Below are 19,141 nucleotides of genomic sequence, written 5' to 3'. Positions count from 1 at the left end.
AAAGCGGCAAAAAGCGGCAAAGAGCAGAAGGAAACTGCAAAAGTGAACGCACAGAAATTCAGGGGCACAGAGCACGAGTCACAAATAAACAAAAGGCACAATAATACAGGCACAGAATACGATTCACAAATGAACAAGAGGCACAATAATTCAAGGCACAGAACACGAGTCACAAATAAGCGAAGGCACAAAATTCAAGGCACAGAACGCGAGTCACAAACACTTAGGACGGCACAGGCACAAGTCTAGTGAAGCTTACCAGAGCCCACTAGAAACCAGGGATGAGGTGCAGGTGGATGCCTGCGGGTGGAGGAGGGCCTTGAACGCGCGATTGGCAGCGCGTGCAGGGTCAAGGGCAGGGGGACAGCTTGGTGGTGCTGCGGGCGTGGGGGAGCGGTCTCCTGACCAAAATCAGGTCAGAGGTCGCTCACCCTCGACGCGCAGCGACCGCCATTAAGAAGGGAGGGGGGAGAGAGGAGCAGCTGGGAGGTGGGAGGGAGCGGCGAAAGGGGGCACGGGGGGGGTGGGGCCGCAGGTAGGCAGCGGGGGGGAAAGTGGCTCAAGGAGAGCCGACAAGGGGACGGGGGAGCGCACAAGGGGCAAAAAGCCGAACGCGAGTCACAAATAAGCGAAGGCACAGAACGCGAGTCACAAACACTTAGGACGGCACAAGGCACAAGTCTAGTGAAGCTTACCAGAGCCCACTAGACACCAGGGATGAGGCGCAGGTGGATGGCTGCGGGCGGAGGAGGGCCTAGAACATGCAATTGGCAGCGCGTGCAGGGTCAAGGGCAGGGGGACAGCTTGGTGGTGCTGCGGGTGTGGGGGAGCGGTCTCCAGACCAAAATCAGGTCAGAGGTCGCTCACCCCCGATGCGCAGCAACCACCATTAAGAAGGGAGGGGGGAGGAGGAGCAGCTGGGAGGTGGGAGGGAGCGGCGAATGGGGGCTAGAGGGGGGCGGGGCCACAGGGAGGCAGCAGCGGGGAAAGCGGCTCAAGGAGAGCCGACAAGGGGACAGGGGAAGGGCACAAGGGGCAAAAAGCGGCAAAGAGCCAAAGGAAACTGCAAAAGTGAACGGCACAGAAATTCAGGGGCACAGAGCACGAGTCACAAATAAACAAAAGGCACAATAATACAGGCACAGAATACGAGTCACAAATGAACGAGAGGCACAATAATTCAAGGCACGGAACGCGAGTCACAAATAAGCGAAGACACAAAGTTCAAGGCACAGAACGAAACACTTAGGACGGCACAAGGCACAAGTCTAGTGAAGCTTACCAGAGCCCACTAGATACCAGGGATGAGGCGCAGGTGGAGGCCTGCGGGTGGAGGAGGGCCTCAAACGTGCGAGTGGCAGCGCGTGCAGGGTCAAGGGTAGGGGGACAGCTTGGTGGTGCTGCGGGCGTGGGGGAGCGGTCTCCTGACCAAAATCAGGTCAGAGGTCGCTCACCTACAGAAGAGGAAACTGAGGGAAAAGTCTTACCTACCCTAATCTACCCTGACTACTCATTACCCACAACTGCCCCTAACTAACCTAAGCTAAACTTACTTATCATATGTAACGAAACGTTCTAAACATCAACCCTCATGCCCCTTATGAGACGGGAAACATGGAGGACAACACATACTAACCTAAACACATACTATACTATCCTAAATAAATATATATTTTTTTGTATTTTTGTATTTTTTTTTATTTTTATTAAACACACAAGACCCCCAACATAGCCCAACCCACACACTTAATAAGTAAAAATAGAAAGAATCAGGACCCCCCACCCACTAACACTAACTAAACTAACAGACAATACTAACCTAACACTAAGCCCCCTAAGCCCACTAAGTATGAGAACAAGGAAAGAGGAGGGAGGGGAGGGAATCATGTTCATTGTGACAACAGTCTAGAGGTTGGCCCTCCGGAGGGTACTCTTTATGGACTTCACACGCCTGTTAATGTGGCGAACATCCCGGCTCAGATTGCTTATCTTCCTCAAGACACGGTCCATCTTCCGTTGCATTTCGTGGAATGCTGCAGGATCAACTGATGGAGCTGGGGCAGTCTGGGTACCGGCGGAGGAGGTCTGTGCGCGTGTGGAGCCAAGGCCATTGGGATGTCCTGCAGCTGTTGCAATGCCGGGGCCTGGAAGTACAGCAGACGTAGGGACAACAGTCCCAGCTGTGGGTGGGGCCACCTGGGTTGAAGTGGTGGTTGTGCTAGTGGTGGCTGTGGTGGGCAAAGTAGGGCCACCCTGTGGGAAGGCCCTCCATGCCCCAGAGGACCGTTCATGGCGGTATCGACAGGCCATCCTCCTGAACCCCGACTCTACCAGCAGGATATGCTGGTATCTCATGGCCCGCCGCTGGAACTCACGGACCTGGTCGGGAGTCATGTTTGCAGCTGTGAAGACAAATGCAAATAATTTACATTAGGAATTGCATTGTGTGAAATGGCACAAGAAGTCAATCAGACAATACATCTACTGTACTTGTAACAGCTCATATCACCATACAGATCACTGAATGTCCCTGAGTAAGTACATGGCAGGCCAGCCTACAAAGGTCACATCACACATAGCACATCCAAAACCTACAAAATGGGTAACAACTGGCATTGACTTGCCATCTGAGTTCTGCCAGTTATCAGCTAACAATCATGCTGCATATCCTCCGCCAATACCTGGGCTACAAATGTCAGTGTACGGAATGCAAAACTAAAGCCACATGGTCTGCAAGTTGTAACAGGACTTGCCAGTATAGTACCCATGTGCCATACCTGAGTGTGTATACTAGGTTCCGACCAAACAGTCACTTATTCACATGTATGTGTAACATACTGGTAGCATCAGTCCTAGGTACCCTATTCACAAACCCATGCCTGTGTTTGAGGGTGGGGGGGTGGAGAAACAACTAACAATTCCAAACAACATGGACACCGAGGAGTGTATAGAAAACTCCACACGTGTTTGGCTCTACACACACACCACAGGTAAGGTCTATCAACAATTAGGAGTCTGCAAACCCTTGACCAATCATAGCGCCACACATGTCAGGAAATGCAGAGCTTGGTACACAACATATACTTCCAGTAAGGCATGACTTACACCAGAAACAGAGTAGCAAGAACACCCATGATCATGATTAGCATGCACACCTAGGCCACTGCACTCAAGTTCCACATACATGTAGCACAACATGTGGAAGTACATGCTGCTAGGAAATTCTACCTAGAGTTTAATAAGTACCTTGGTAAACAGGGAAGCAGAAGTCTGTTGGAAAGAAATTTTCTGTACCAATCTGGGAAAATGTGGGTCTGACAGGCTGACTAAATCTAAGCTGACTTCCAGTGCGACTCTTGTTGATTCAAGTGTCATCCACATGACTCACCCCAGTACTCATTGTGGGGCCTACAGGAATGACCTACAATCCCTAGATAATACAATAGGATAAGCATTGGCCAACTCAAAACATTTGAGAAACTGAAATCCCACTCATGGAACAAGACAAATGATTGGCCAACGCATCACACCTTGCTATGCGTTCAACAAACACAAGTCCATCACACATAACCAGCAAACACAACACATAACAGACATATCAACACTTACTGGAGTGGTCGGGTCCTCAAATGTAGCCACCTCTCCCACAGTGTAGGGTGCTGGTCCACCTGCAAGACATGGAAGGCAAAAAATGTGCTCAAAATCTGTGCACTGACCAACAATTTCAAAGACACATACAATGTGTAAGCTGAATAAGGAAATGACAGCCATTCTAACATGATGATACTGCATCTGATATATCACGGCCAACATGTACATAGCATGGGTCTCCTGTGACAGTTACACACATATCTGCACACATGCAGTGGCCCTAACTATCATGTGGTGGCAAACATGCCCCGTCATTAGTGATCAGAAAAAAATAATGGAGTGTAATCGTCTCATCATGTGCATCCAAGAGAGACATCCAAAGCCTGGTTACTTGAGGACTGCATTACCAGTCAAAAAGCCTATGTGGCCATGACACATTTCATACACATAGGTACAATGTACAGAGGGGCAGGGACTTTTGTAAGCCCTCCTGTTGTTACAGTTTCTTCATTTGATGTGGCCCTGCAATGGTGATTTGCACCAACCATGGAGATGTGAAGCCATGTGCATACCTTTGTCTGCCATCCCTAATTGGAATGTGGCACAACTCACTCCAAATACCAGTCTAAGATGTTAGCTGAGGGCACCTTACACCTTTTCACAATGTTTTCAAATCCAGATCTGACATGTATCCAAAAAGATGAAGGACCACAATAATCCCTAACATTCATAGAACTTTCGTGAACACTTTCCTTCCACATTCACAAGACTCACATGAGATATATGTCTGGGCCACTTTGCTATCATCAATTGACGTGAAGCCAGCACTCATTTTCTGCATCATGTAGTGTTTCTAAAGTCAGTCTAGCTATTGCGTCAACAAAGTTAGCCAATATTTTTGTACATCTTTACTTCTCTGGCAAATGTGGCCTATCTAGACATGATTGGCTCCTATTTTGTTTGGTTGTCTGACACAAAGGCAGCAACAATTTACTTAACGGAAAAGTATCCTGTAAGTTTGCAGAGCACGTGCTACCTGACAGCTAGCAATTCTGATCCTTCCCGTAGTGCATCAAGTACCCTGTATGTTTCCACAGCATTACACACAGTCAGCAAGTTAGCTGGCAGATATTGTACAAATCACCTGATGTCACTACAGAGCATTTAATCGTGCACATTTACATGATCAGTACTCACCAACAGTGCCACCAATCACGATTCCCATGTGGTCCAAGAGATCCTGCTCCCTGGTGATGAGGTCAGCCCACAGGGGCTTCAGCTGGTGGTCACTCCTCTGGCTGGCATACACACGCTGCAGGTGATGCAGCACCTTTCCCCACCGGATTCTGCGCGCCTCAGTGTGATACCCCTGTATCACCCTGCCTCGATCATCAGTGGCAAGAAATGGCACACAAGCCATATGAAGCCCCCCAACTCCTCTTCACCCATCCTGCCAAGACGTGGCCTACAAGACATCGTGCAAATAAGAAGGGGAATAGGGGTTAAAGAAATAGAAAGGGGAAAAGGGGGAAAATAGGGGTACAAAAACAGATGAAAAGTAAACTGAACCACTAAAAGAGCCCAACTATCCCCAAACTAGCACTACCCACAACAGACTCCCACAAACAACAAAAACACTAGTAAACTGGACAAATGTAACCAACACACAGTAGGACACTATACACCAACAATATTTATTTCACAAATTGACAATTGAGACAGCACACAGGACACAAAAGCACAAAATCACTGGACACCACTCAGTAAACAGCCACACAGTCTAGAAGATTCACAGACTGCAAAGTGAAAGTGAAAGTACACCCACTGTACATGATCTGTAAACAGGATATCCTATTATATCACTTCCTGCATAAAATGTCGGCCGTTTTTCGCATTATGCATCATATTTTTTCACGCATACAGTTTGTGCGTCATATTTTTTCGATGCACAGGAGTAAAAATTAGCCCGCACCCAAATAATATTAAATAGTCTGTACAATTATTTGGATGCGCACAAACAGTATTTGTGGGGAAAAAATGACGCATAATGCTAGCAACGTCAAAATTTCAGTACATGAACTGGTTTTGGGCATTTTTTCTGTTTTTATGTTATGTTACATTTGGGACACATCAGAGATAGGCTGATGGCACCCACTATGGTGTTGATGGTGTATGTTCACATGTGAGACATCATACTGCAGCGGACCATGACCCGCTACTTCCTTAACAGTATTTTGACAGTTGGCTGACGCACTAGATGGCCATATGCGTGGCCTATACATGTATTGCACAATTTGGGCATGTTTGGCATCAGGAGAGGATAGCAATGTGACGCACATTTGTACAATACCTCAATGCCTATGGCTCAATGTGTGTGCAGTGGCAACTAATGTATTTGTTGACCAAGTGTGTGTGCATCACATGATGCATTATTGAACATATGCTTGTATGAATGTGGTAACAGCTTCCTAGGCACTTGTTGGTGAATCGCACAGTGAGTCAGACACATGCATAGAGGAAGTGGGTACCATGTAGTTGGCCCAGACAGCCAAAGGTGAACCACAAATGTAATATGACGCCACAGTTGAGGTCATATAACTGTGCCACAACTCTCCAGTGGCTGTGGTGGACCAGCAGACGAGGCAGCACGTGTCCTCATATTTCCAGTGATCAATTGCACAGAGGTGTCTTGTTCGTGTGTGTGGTCCAATGTTGAGCCTGTATATTTTTAGGAGCGTAATTTGTCACAGTTAGGTCCAGGTCCCATCATGAGCCAGTGGCAGCAATTCCAGTATCTACTGAGTATCCTTTGTTGATCAATGTGAGTAAAGTGGATGTGGACATAAGAACCTACATGGGGATGGTCCCACCCTGTCACTGAAGACGTGTATTGAGACAGTCAACATGGCAACCTTGGTGTGCTGAGTAAGATAATGTCTCAGGTGTCATGTTCCGGCAGGTGTCATTACAACATTTGTACACAGGTTAGCCTCTGCAATTCCCACTGCATCTGGGAACATCATAGCCTCTGTGCTGATTATTCTCGCAGCTATTCACCACACACGGCCCATCAAAATGTTGTGAGCAATGTAATTCTGTGTGTGAACTGTCAGGGTCCTGACATGAGGATTTTTCATGGACATTATCAGAGGTTGCTGGTTCTGCTGAAGGCCCCATACCCAATCCCTGCATACGGCCCTGGGACACTGTCACACTTTGTCATTCATGCATAAATGAGACCCAGACAAGGGATGGGCCATGAATTTTGGTATTCACAGGGGAATTAACAAATATGGTACAATTAAAAGGCAGATGATGCTATACAATGTATTTGGGTATGCATTGATGAAGCACGTGCCCAAATACCCTCTGAGGAATGAGAGGTTTGCTAACGCAAGTGTGGTACATATGTAGCCACAGGGAAACTTTAGGGTGACGCACAGATAAATGCCAGTCAGGCTTACAGGATGCAGGGTGAATCAGGATCCAGCAATTTAACAAGTTACATAATCAGTGGTCTGACTAAGACTGTTTGGAGGATGAACTAGACAGTTGACATGTAAAACTGTGTATGTCCTGTGTTTTTGAAGGTGACAAATGAACCCAAGGGCTGTGTTACACGGCTTAATTAGTAGCAATGCTTAACAATGTATTTGTCAAAATGGTAACTCCTATGCTGTTCCAGGCATGAGCAGTGCCAGTGCTTGTTGAAATGGGTGGTGTGCATGGAGGTGATCACAGGTGTGGGCTGCATCAATTTCTTACAAGTCCTGTAGGTGAGATTTGCATTCTAATGGCCAACAGACATTTTCATACAGGTGCTAACAGGGCTTGAAAACTAGAAGCCAGTGTATTAATTGACCTGACGTCCATGCAGTCAGATGTTCTATGACAATGGTATACCATAGGAAATGGTGTAGCACACTGGATTGCTATTGACAAGCTGTGTGCGTAGAGGAGGGAATATCAGGGTACACATCTTACTATTCCAGTGACCTCTTCAGAAAGGTGGGTTGTGACCAGGTGCATGGGTGTGTCAGGAGTTAGGAAATGGGCTAACATGTACATGGAATGTCATGTGCGCAATGCTGCTCATATGTGTGGCACTTGTGCTGTCTATGTTCTGCTTCTATGGAACTCTGGTCACAGATAGTCCTTGCAAAGATTGGATGCAGTTGGACCTACTGCTGTCAAGGGTCTGGTCATACATTCCTGTTACTTATGCAAAAGCACATCAACTGCCTCATGTATGAGGCTTGTTTTCCCCTTATTGAGTGATGGTGTCTTAGTTGTGAGCCATATGCTGCGATGAACCATGTTTTCAACATGTATGTGTGAAATAGGTGTGGTCCTCTGCTATTGCCCTTCAAAGGTGAAATGTACAGGATATATGTAATTTACTGTGTGTGTATGTGACTGTTGTATGGAACGCATCAGATTTGCTCTAGGATTTTCAGTGTCCTATTCGGTATATCAGCAATGCTCCATGAGGCAACACTCTTAATCTGATAGTTAGAGATAAAGGTGTGCAAAAATGAATAGCCAAACAATGGTATGGTGATTATTATAGGTGTTTATTTAAATTCGTTCAAAAAGTGGTAATAGTGATTATATTTAAAAGAAATTGTTCACGATATGTTGCCGCCTACATAAACCAGCGGCCGTGTTCTGTTGTTCCCCCTCATGTTGCAGGCCACCATCATCCTCTTCCTCCTCTTCAGGCATGTGTGGCTCGGGTTCCAGGAGGGGAATGTTCCTTTTTATGCATATGTTGTGCAGAATAGCACATGTTAGGATGATCTTACAGACCATTTCCGGGGAATATAGGAGGCTACCACCAGTGATGTCGAGGCACCGGAACCTCGACTTGAGGATGCCGAAGGTCCTCTCGACTATGGTGCGTGTCCTCCTATGTGCGTCATTGTAGGCACGCACTGCTGCAGTACTCGGGTTGCCAATAGGTGTCATTATCCATGGCTGGATGCCATACCCCTGATCAGCTGCAAGAGAAAATGAATGGGATCATATTGATGTAGCTAGCCCCATTGAAATCACCTTTCATGGCAGTAGTTGTCTTGTGTTCTCTGTGAATCTTTTGTGTTATTATGTTGCATCCTAGGCTAGTAGGATGTACCATCTACATTGTGTTGTTTCCTTGGCTGAACAAGTGTTTGGCTGTTGACCGGTTGTCAGCAGTATGTTTTGGGATTTGCAGTACAGTGTGCACTCCCTAGCATTGTGACTTGTGATACTGGTGTCCCTGTGTCTTCACTGGGGGGTGAGATGATAGTTCGATACAAGGGTTAAAATTGACAGTGGTGGTAACATGTTAGCATCTACGTACCCTGGACATCCCATACCTTTAGACTTATGCAATGGATTATTGTAAACATTATTGAGACGCTTACAATTTGCAAGATGACATTTAGGCAAACCACTCCAAACGTTGTGATCATTGACGTCTTAATATTAGGCTGTACAGGAATTTCAGATGTGTGACAGGTTAAATGGTGACCTAAGAAACATGGCTAGCGGTGTGACAACCTCAGTGTGTTCCTGTCGACATGTTGCTGTTGTGGTGTTTGTGTTGTGTGTCCTAGAGGGTTGCTGTGCAGTGTGTATATAAGTAGGTTTTTGTACTTACCAACAAGTAGTCCATTGCCATACCGTCCATCCTGGAAGTGTTCATTGATGGTGCTGTGATAGAAGATGAATGAGTCATGGACACTCCCAGGATATTTAGCCACGATGTTGGTGATCAATCCTTGGTGATCGACAATGGCCTGCACATTGATGGAATGTGTGTGCTTCCTGTTGCGGTATAGGTGTTCAGTTGCAGCAGGTGGCACAAGGCGTACATGTGTGCAGTCGATTGCACCAAGGACGTGTGGGAAGCCACTAATGAGGTAGAACCCCTGTTTTGTTTCCTGCTGCTTCTGCAGTGTGTTAGGGAACCAGATGTGGCGGGGTGTGAGTCCAATGATGGCATCCAGTACTTTGGGCAAAAAGGCAGAAAATGATGGCTGTGATATTCCGGCAACCAGGGCACCAGTTGTTTGAAAAGAGCCAATTGCCAGCATATGTAGTACGGCAAGCAGCTTGGTTTCTGTTGGGATGGTACGGAGTGTCAGCAAGGTGGGTGCCAACTGTGGCGCAATGTTTCGCAGCAGCTGCTGAATGGCCTGCCAGTTCAACCTGTACCTCTGGATGATGTCATGTTCCCTGAGGCCATGAAGGGTTTTTCTGGGGCAAAATATCCTCTCCTGCCTTCTGCGCTGCCTTTGGGGTCCCTGCTGGTGTTGTGGTAGCTGCTGTTGTTGCTGCTGGGCTCTGCGTCTGCGTGCCCGCTGGATGAGAAGCACCTCCATGTCTCCCTTTTGCTGCCCTGCTGCTGTTGCTTCTGTGTGTTCTGATTAAATGCAGGTGTGTTTGCCCCATTTTAACGCCTGCCCTGACCCAGGCATTAAATTTTAATGCAAATCGGGCTGTGCGTCATTTTCCGGCTCCGCCTCCCGGCCGTGTGTCATTTTTGCCTGAAAGCATAAATACGACGCACGGCCGTTTAAGTCATTTTTTGGATGGGAACGCCTACCTTGCATATAATTAAAGCAAGGCGGGTTGCCGCATCCAAAAAATGGCGCACATGGCAGAATTTTGTCGTCCGCGGGCTTGTGCGTCAAAGTTTAATTATGGGGCAAGGTTTGCGCTGGATGTGCATCAAAATGTTTGACGCACATTCTGCGCAGACGGAGTATAAATATGCCCCTATATCTCATTTTGATATAGTATATACTTAGCCAGCTTCCTACATGAGACATCTACCAAACTGATTAATCTCTAGTTTGTTGGTTTACTTCAGCTTCACCACAGAGCTCTTCCATGAATATAACATCAAGCCTGTTTTAGCTATCCACTGGACTAACTACATAAATACTTTCGCCCACCAATCAGCATTTGTCGTGATTGTTGGGATAGTATTTGGACCTGCTGCTCTATGTAACTTCAAGGCTTTGATTGTGTCTTTGTTTTAGTGCGAACAAATTAATTATTTCATCATCAATGAGGTGAGGCTTGGAGTCAATGCGTATTACTGGTGAGCCATATAAGCTACATATAAGCTACATAATGGATAATGGATAATTCATATATCAATCATATATGGGAGGGCACCTGAATAGCAGTTGTATATGCTATTCACCGATTTCAAGAATTTATTTTGGTCGCTAGACTATATAACTTCTATCATTTCCCCCCGTTTTTCTTGTTAAGAAAAACTGGATTTTTTTTACCTTTGATATGTTGGTCACAGTTAGGCATCAATATAGCAAATGCTGCTTCGGTGATATGAGATTCCTGCTATGTATTTTTTATATTTTTCAATATTTACTCTTCATTTGTTAACATGTACAATCATACCACGCCTGTAAAGACACACCAGATTTCAAATTAGACCCTTGCGGATACTTTTTAATATTGATTTATAAAACATTGTCCATCAAAGAAGCCTGAAGACGCATATTGGGACTTTACTAGAAGCTGAACATGGGCAAAGATGCTATTCGCTACCTTAATTGCCCTAATATTGTCAATTGTCCAGTCTACACGGCTGTATGAGTTTGCTAAATCTGAAATAAGCAACGCCATGTACAGTTTACCCAGATATCTTGTGCTGTCATCGGGTTAGCTTTGGAATTCAGCCCTTCAGCATCTTCCTCTAGCACCCAGTCCATGTGTCTAACCACTGCCCCAACACCAGTACCATTAACATTATCACCAATGAGGTCTTTGGAACCTGTGTCTGACTCCTGCTCTGCTACAAAAATGTGCTAACAATTCCCCTTTGCAGGAATATATGGGTGATAATATCACTTTTTCAATATTCGTTACAAGGCGGACCTATACAAGGTTGTCTTCCCTTGCAAATACAGCTACAACAAATGCACTGGAGAGGTGGAAGGTTTTCCTCCTGTGTCCTGTTAGTTTGAATAGTGTCTGACAATAGGGAGTTTCCAAACATGGTTGAAATCAGTGATGTTTTGTATACATGCTCACGGTCGGAATACTACTTTCTGTTGGATGCAGGACATATATATGTAGATGTACTGCCCACTCATATGCACCGGAATGGGGCCATAGGCAAAAGAACTGGAAAGCTATGCAAGCCGTGCACTACATATACTCACAGGCAAAGACCTCACCAACAAGTGCTAACTAGGATAGAGTGCAGACATTCGGCTATAATCCTCTCCTTCCTTCTGTCCTCTGCACCCTACCCTCGGAAGCCATCTCCGGCAAAGAATTCCGGCATGCTTGTCCAACTGTTTGGGCAAAGGCCCTGAGACCTCCATCCCAACAGAGGCACAGCCGCTGATCACCTCTGTGCCATATTTTGCGTTGTAATTTAATAGCATCACGGTCTAAACATAAGGTTGGTGGTTATGGTCTTTGCTAGCTGAGCAGAATTTGTTAATACAAATAGACTGATATGGCAACTGATCAGATTGGTTAGGTGAGGAGACAGCTCATGGCTTATCTTGGCTTGGGTTTTTCAGTGTCTTGCTCTTTTGATTTTATTATTCTCTCTTCATTGAGTTTTCTTTGATTCTGTCTATTTTGTAGATGTCTTTACAGTGCATTATGTGATTGGTTTTGGTAGGCTTGTTTCATGTTGCTCAGTTATTGTCACCATTGTGGAGGTGTATTTATTTTTTGATCCAGAAATAAGCATTACCACAAGAACTGCTGTACTAAGCAAACAAACCACAGCACATACGATCACAAAAACAGCTTGAGTGGTAAAAGGAATCTTGTAAATAAGATGGGTGGCGAGTGCCATATTTGGACAGCAATCCCTCTAGACAAAATGGGTATATTTGAAATGTGAGAAGCTACTGAGCTTAATGGATATATGCATAAACGATATTTATATTTGGGCATTTTAGAAACATATATGAGTATATTGGTGGATAAATGAATACTGGATGAGTTTGCCTTCTAGTTTAGTACTTGATATTTGAAGGGGTTTTAAAATTGCTGGGAGAGAAGACGGGCATAGTTTGGCTGAGAGACTACTCCAGAGGTAAAGTCCAAGTATCTGGAAGGGACAGAATCCTGAGGAAGCGCAATATTAAGGGGAGACAAAGAAGTTTTGTTTAATCAGTCTTTCAGGGTCAATCCCATTGCCTTTCATCCTTGTTACTCACCTTGTGCACACCTTGTACTTAGCTTGTTACTCATCAATACCCTTGTTACTCACGCTGTATCTTGGACAAAGACTCCAATATTTGTGCTCCTTTTTCTTCTGGCCTTAATTCTTAATGTAATGTTGGTTAGGCTAAGTTTGTCTCTTACAATTCTTTATCATGGGATTGAAGCTTGAAAGGCTGGGATAGGAAGGTGCCAAGAACTGGGACAGATTGGGAAAAGATTCTTAATTTGGGATGGCTTGTTAGAAAGAGATCTGACCATGTTTAATTAGGTGAACACCCTAGTAGTGGTATGGTTCATTCACAATATTTGCAACAGCATGCAATTTTCAAGTTTCTAGGATGTGATGAGCATCTGACACCCGAGCATTGTGCTGCATCCCCTAAATGACAGCTGAGACAGAAACGTGGACTACTAATTTGCACCTGAACAGACTGGAACAAATGCAGATTTGAGGATCTTTGTAAACTATATCCTCAGGCCTTTAGATAAGTCATCAATGTACTCATATGTGAGTAAAAAATAATTTAATGTCATTGTAGCCGGGAGTTGGAATCCCCGGCTACATTGCATGTTAAACCGGGAACGGAGTCCCGGTTTTCCGAACCCTGTGATCGTGACAATAAAGATATTGGGAATCCGGATGAGCGGATTCCCGATCCCTTCCCTGCGGACCATGGTGACGAGGACGCGATCGCCAGGACTGGGAACCCGGATATCCGGGTTCCCGACGTGATGGAAAGAGATAACGGACTACACGGGCGGCGCGCGTTCATAACAGAGGACGCCGAAGAAGAAGACGCGGAGAAAGGAGGAAGAACGCAGAACCCATCAAGACGACCACAGGAGGAAGAACAGAAGAGCCCCAATCCAGGGGACACCACAACGGGAAAGGAAGGTCCCGAAGAATGCGAACTCCGCCAAGTCCCCGGAGGGACGTGGCTCAACCAGGTACGGTCCTGTTTAAAGGACAGGCTTTGATTGATGATAGGGAGGGAGGGGGCTGCGGGGAGGAAAGGGGAGGAGAGGAGAGGGGGAGGGGAGAAGGGACAAGAAAGGAAGGATTTGAGAAGGACACCAGAACAATCACAAGGAACACAAAATAAAGGAAGTTTAGTAATTAAAATTTTCATTCACAGAGGTGACTTCTCTGGATTTCTGACCTGTCGGTCACCATGATATTCTGGGGAGCGGAATCTCTCTCTCTCTCTCTCTTTCTCTCTCTCTCTCTCTCTCTCTCTCTCTCTCTCTTGTCTCTTCGCACGAAATTACACAGCAATATAAAAACCCCAGACTCACCGATATTTACGTTCCTCTTGTTTTTCCGGTCCACCTGGAAACATCACCGAGGAATATCATCTCCAGTCACCAGGAACCCTGAGGGAGAAGAGGACAATGTAGAATCACTAACCAACAGGCCGCAAACATTAGACATTTTCACAGTTAAAACTTGATATAATAAAACCACGTTTACTCACCCTTTCAGTCCCGTAGTCCTTCTTATCGCCACGCCCACTGCCACAGTGGTGTCAGAAGTGGGATTTCAGTGAGCGATAGAAGACAGATCAAAAAGATAAAATGGGGGAAAAACCCACCTTGGAAGATATGATTCAGCAGCTAGCAGAAGGTCAACGTCATCTCCAGCTAGTATGGGAGGCCCAACAAAGAGAAGCTAAAGAAGATAGAGAGGCCCTACAGAGCGCGTTAAAGAGCCAGGCCACCATCATGGCAAACAATCAGTTAGTACATGAAACGGCCCTCCAAAAGCTCACAGACACTATTGCAGCTAGCAAGGTCCATCTTAATGTGCCTAGCTCGGTCCTCCAAAAGTATCAGGACGGGGAGGACCCCGACGCATTTTTTACCAACTTTGAAAGAGTAGCCTTCTCCGCCCAATGGTCTGAAGAACGCTGGGGTCAATACGTAGCCCCGTTATTAACCGGTATTCTCTCAAACTGCCTATCAAGCTGCAAATCCAGACGGTACAACCCCGTATAAAGTCATTAAAAAGAGTATCCTGGAGAGGGTAGGCCATGACGCAGAGTACTACCGCCTACGGTTTCGGAAAATTAAATGGGGTCCTACTGAAGATCCCAGAACACTATGGGGGTCATTCTGACCTTGGCGGTCCATGACCGCCATGGCGGAGTGCGGCGGAAGCACTGCCAACAGGCTGGCGGTGCTTCCTAGGCGATTCTGACCGCGGCGGTAAAGCCGCGGTCGGAAAAGGGGAGCCGGCGGTTTCCCGCCGGTTTCCCACTGGCCCAGGGAACATGCCATGGCGTCGCTGCTTGCAGCACCGCCATGGGGATTCAGACCCCTTCCCGCCAGCCTGTTTCTGGCAGTGTCCACCGCCAGAACCAGGATGGCGGGAACGGGTGCCGTGGGGCCCCTGGGGGCCCCTGCACTGCCCACGCCACTGGCATGGGCAGTGCAGGGGCCCCCAAACAGGGCCCCACAAAGATTTTCACTGTCTGCTATGCAGACAGTGAAAATCGCGACGGGTGCCACTGAACCCGTCGCACCCCTTCAACTCCGCCGGCTCCATTCCGAGCCGGCTTCATTGTTGAAGGGGCTGTCCCGCTGGGCCGGCCGGCGGTCTTCTGGCGGTCGCCCGCCGGCCCAGCGGGAAAGCCGGAATGGCCGCCGCGGTCTTTCGGCGGGAACCGCTTGGCGGGCGGCGACCGCCGACCGCCGCGGTCAGAATGACCGCCTATATTATAAAGTAAAGGATCTAGGACTTAAGTGGCTAGGCCCTCTAGGAACAGAGAGGGAAGACGTTATAAAAGCTGTGATTTTGGAACAATATCTAGAATCCCTCCCTTCCCACACCCGTAGGTGGATACGTCAACACCCCAACGTCGATACAACTATGGCTGTAGACTTAGCCTGTGCCTACCATCGATCGACGGAATTTAAGAGCGGAATACCTAAAACAACAACCAGATTATCACCCATACCTGCTCGATCTCTTCTCCGGAAAACCTCAGAGGACATGGGACCCTCTAAACTAGGGGAAAACCCACCTATGCAACAACCACAGTGTTACAGTTGTGGCGAGTGGGGACATATAGCACGGGTATGTCCTCGAAAGGGGGACAAACCAGAGCCTATGGAGATCGGAATTACGAGGGGAAGAGTCCTATGCACAGGAGGGGGTGACTCACGGTACAGACAGGAAATAAAAGTAAACGGAAAACCTCTCGTAGCCCTGATCGATTCAGGATGTAGCCAATCCGTCATAAGAGCCAATGTGATAAACCTGTCAGGACAACAGACACACCAATGGGTCTCTATATGCTGCATACACGGGGATAAAAGAAACTACCCCCTGACCGCTGTACAGATAGAGTGGGAAGGACAACAAGGCCTGATACATGTGGGTGTCATGGACTGTTTGGTCGAGGAATGCATCTTAGGAACTGATTATATACGCTTTCCAGAACTGTTAAGGGGGGTGAGATCCAGAATCCTGTCAGACTGCTGGTGGGCGGAGGCCCCCTTTTCCTATGCCTATATAGAGAGTAAACCCTACCGACATAAGCCTACCAGACGGGAGAAAATACAAGTAAAACAACTCTATTGGACCACAGAGAAAGAAAAGAACTTAGAAATGGTTGTGGCCACTATTCCACCTCCCTCCCCTTCCTATGTGCCAGTCAATGGGAGGACCCGTCTCTCCGTAACGCTTGGAAAATGGCTAAAACAGAAAGTACCAACTAGGTGGGTCCGTATTTCCTTATACAAAAAAACTCCTTTACTGAGTCATCAAACGAGGCGATGGGGAGAAACGACAATTAGTAGTACCCAAACACTACAGTACCCAAGTGCTCTTTCTGGCCTACAACCAACCAGGAGGGGGGCATTATGGGAGGGAAAAGCCTGAAGAATATTTATTACGAAGATTTTATTGGCCGGGGGTATATGCTCACCTACGGCGGTATTGTGCCCAGTGTCCCAGATGTCGACTCGTAGACCCAGGACCCCAAAGGAAAGCACCCCTACAACCCTTACCTATCATTGATGTCCCATTTTCTAGAATTGGAATGGACTTAGTAGGCCCCCTTCTCCCATCCACCAAAGGACACACTTATATTTTAGTTCTCGTTGACTATGCCACCAGGTACCCTGAGGCTATACCTCTTACTAGTATGACAACTAGAAATGTAGCCCAAGCCATGATCGTCTTCTTTGCCAGGGTCGGGTTTCCCAATGAAATCCTGACGGATCAAGGGACACCTTTCATGTCTTCTTTAATGGCCGATATTTGTAAGACTTTAGGAGTCAAACAAATTAAGACCTCGGTATATCATCCCCAAATGGATGGTTTGGTTGAAAGATACAACCGCACAATAAAAACACTATTGAGAAAAACTGTCTCAGAGTCCGGGCGAGATTGGGACCGAAAACTTCCCTTGGTCCTTTACGCCATAAGATCACATGAACAAGCCTCTACCGGACATGGGCCCTCATTCTGACCCTGGCGGTCCTAAACCGCCAGGGCCGCGGGCAACGGAAGCACCGCCAACAGGCTGGCGGTGCTTCATTGCCCATCCTGACCGCGGCGGTAAAGCCGCGGTCAGAAAAGGGGAGCCGGCGGTTTCCCGCCGGAATACCCCTGGCAGGGCTGAACCTCCATGGCGGCGCTGCAAGCAGCGCCGCCATGGGGATTCCGACCCCCTTCCCGCCAGCCTGTTTCTGGCGGTTTTCACCGCCAGGAACAGGATGGCGGGAACGGGTGTCGTGGGGCCCCTGCACTGCCCATGCCACTGGCATGGGCAGTGCAGGGGCCCCCTAACAGGGCCCCAGCATGATTTTCACTGTCTGCATAGCAGACAGTGAAAATCGCGACGGGTGCAACTGCACCCGTCGCACCCCTGCAACACCGCCGGCTCCATTCGGAGCCGGCCTCTGTGTTGCAGGGCCTTTCCCGCTGGGCCGGCGGGCGCTCCTTTGGCGGGCGCCCGCCAGCCCAGCGGGAAAGCCAGAATGGCCTCCGCGGTCTTTTGACCGCAGAGCGGCCAAATGGCGGTGACCGCATGGCGGGCGGCGCGGTCAGAATGACCGCCATAGTCCCTTCGAACTCGTCTTTGGACGACAACCCCATAGCCTATTGGATATGGCAGCTGAGATGTGGGAAGAAGAAGGAGCAAATGAGAAACTCCTATTAGACTATGTACACGAACTTAAATACCAACTACAGACAGTGTGGGAGGACGTACACAGTCATATGGAGAAAGCCCAAAATACACAAAAGATATATTATGACCGAGGTACAAAAACACGATATCTACAACCCAATGATAAAGTTCTTATATTACGCCCCTGTTCTGACAATAAACTATTAGCCAAGTGGCAGGATCCGTATACTATATTAAAATCAGCCTCCCCTGTTACTTACCTCTTGGAACTATCCAGGAATCCAAAAAGAGTGCAAATTTACCATATCAACTTATTTAAAAAATGGGAAGATCCCACTATCACCCCTAATCATTCTGCTACAGGATTTTTGATAACGCCAGAGAAACCCTTAGACATTGAACTGTGTCCCACCAACCCCGAGATAAACTCAGAGAGACCCCACATTAACCCAGAGATCACAGGAAAACAGCTAAAACAATTAGAGAGCCTTTTGACGCTACATAACAATTTTTTCTCGGGGAAACCCGGTAAAACACATTTGATCCAACATCATATAAGACCTCCAGAGGGTCAAGTGGTACGACTGCGACCCTATCGTATTCCAGAGGCCCGCAGACATCTAACTGAGCAAGAGGTACAGGCTATGTTACAAATGAAAGTAATTGAACCATCCATTAGTCCTTGGTGTTCCTCCGTCGTGCTAGTCCCGAAACCAGATGGTTCTATACGGTTCTGTATTGATTTTCGCCTTCTAAATGACATTTCACTATTTGATACCTATCCTATTCCCCGAGTGGACGACCTACTTGAGAGATTAGGCAAAGCCCAGTACATGTCAACACTTGACTTACTGGCAAATACTTCTGGCTCCAGCAGATCGGGAAAAAAACACTTTCTCCACTCCCTCTGGGCTCTCTCAATTTACGGTACTCCCGTTTGGCCTCCACGGGGCTCCGGCTACTTTTCAAAGATTGATGGACCATCTCTTACGACCTTTTCAAAAGTATGCCGCCGCCTATCTAGATGATATCGTGGTCTTCAGCGAAACATGGGAAGACCATCTTGACCATCACAATAATATTTTCCGTATGTTACACACAGCCGGTCTCACGGCTATTCCGAGGAAATGCCATCTGGCATATGATCACATCGCATATCTCGGGTACTTTATAGGGAAGGGACAACTTCGACTTCAGAAAAG

Source organism: Pleurodeles waltl, chromosome 3_1, assembly GCF_031143425.1.
Source record: "Pleurodeles waltl isolate 20211129_DDA chromosome 3_1, aPleWal1.hap1.20221129, whole genome shotgun sequence".
Taxonomy (NCBI): Eukaryota; Metazoa; Chordata; class Amphibia; order Caudata; family Salamandridae; genus Pleurodeles; species Pleurodeles waltl.
The sequence above is the reverse complement of the archived record's forward strand: the minus strand, read 5'-3'. Positions refer to the sequence as shown.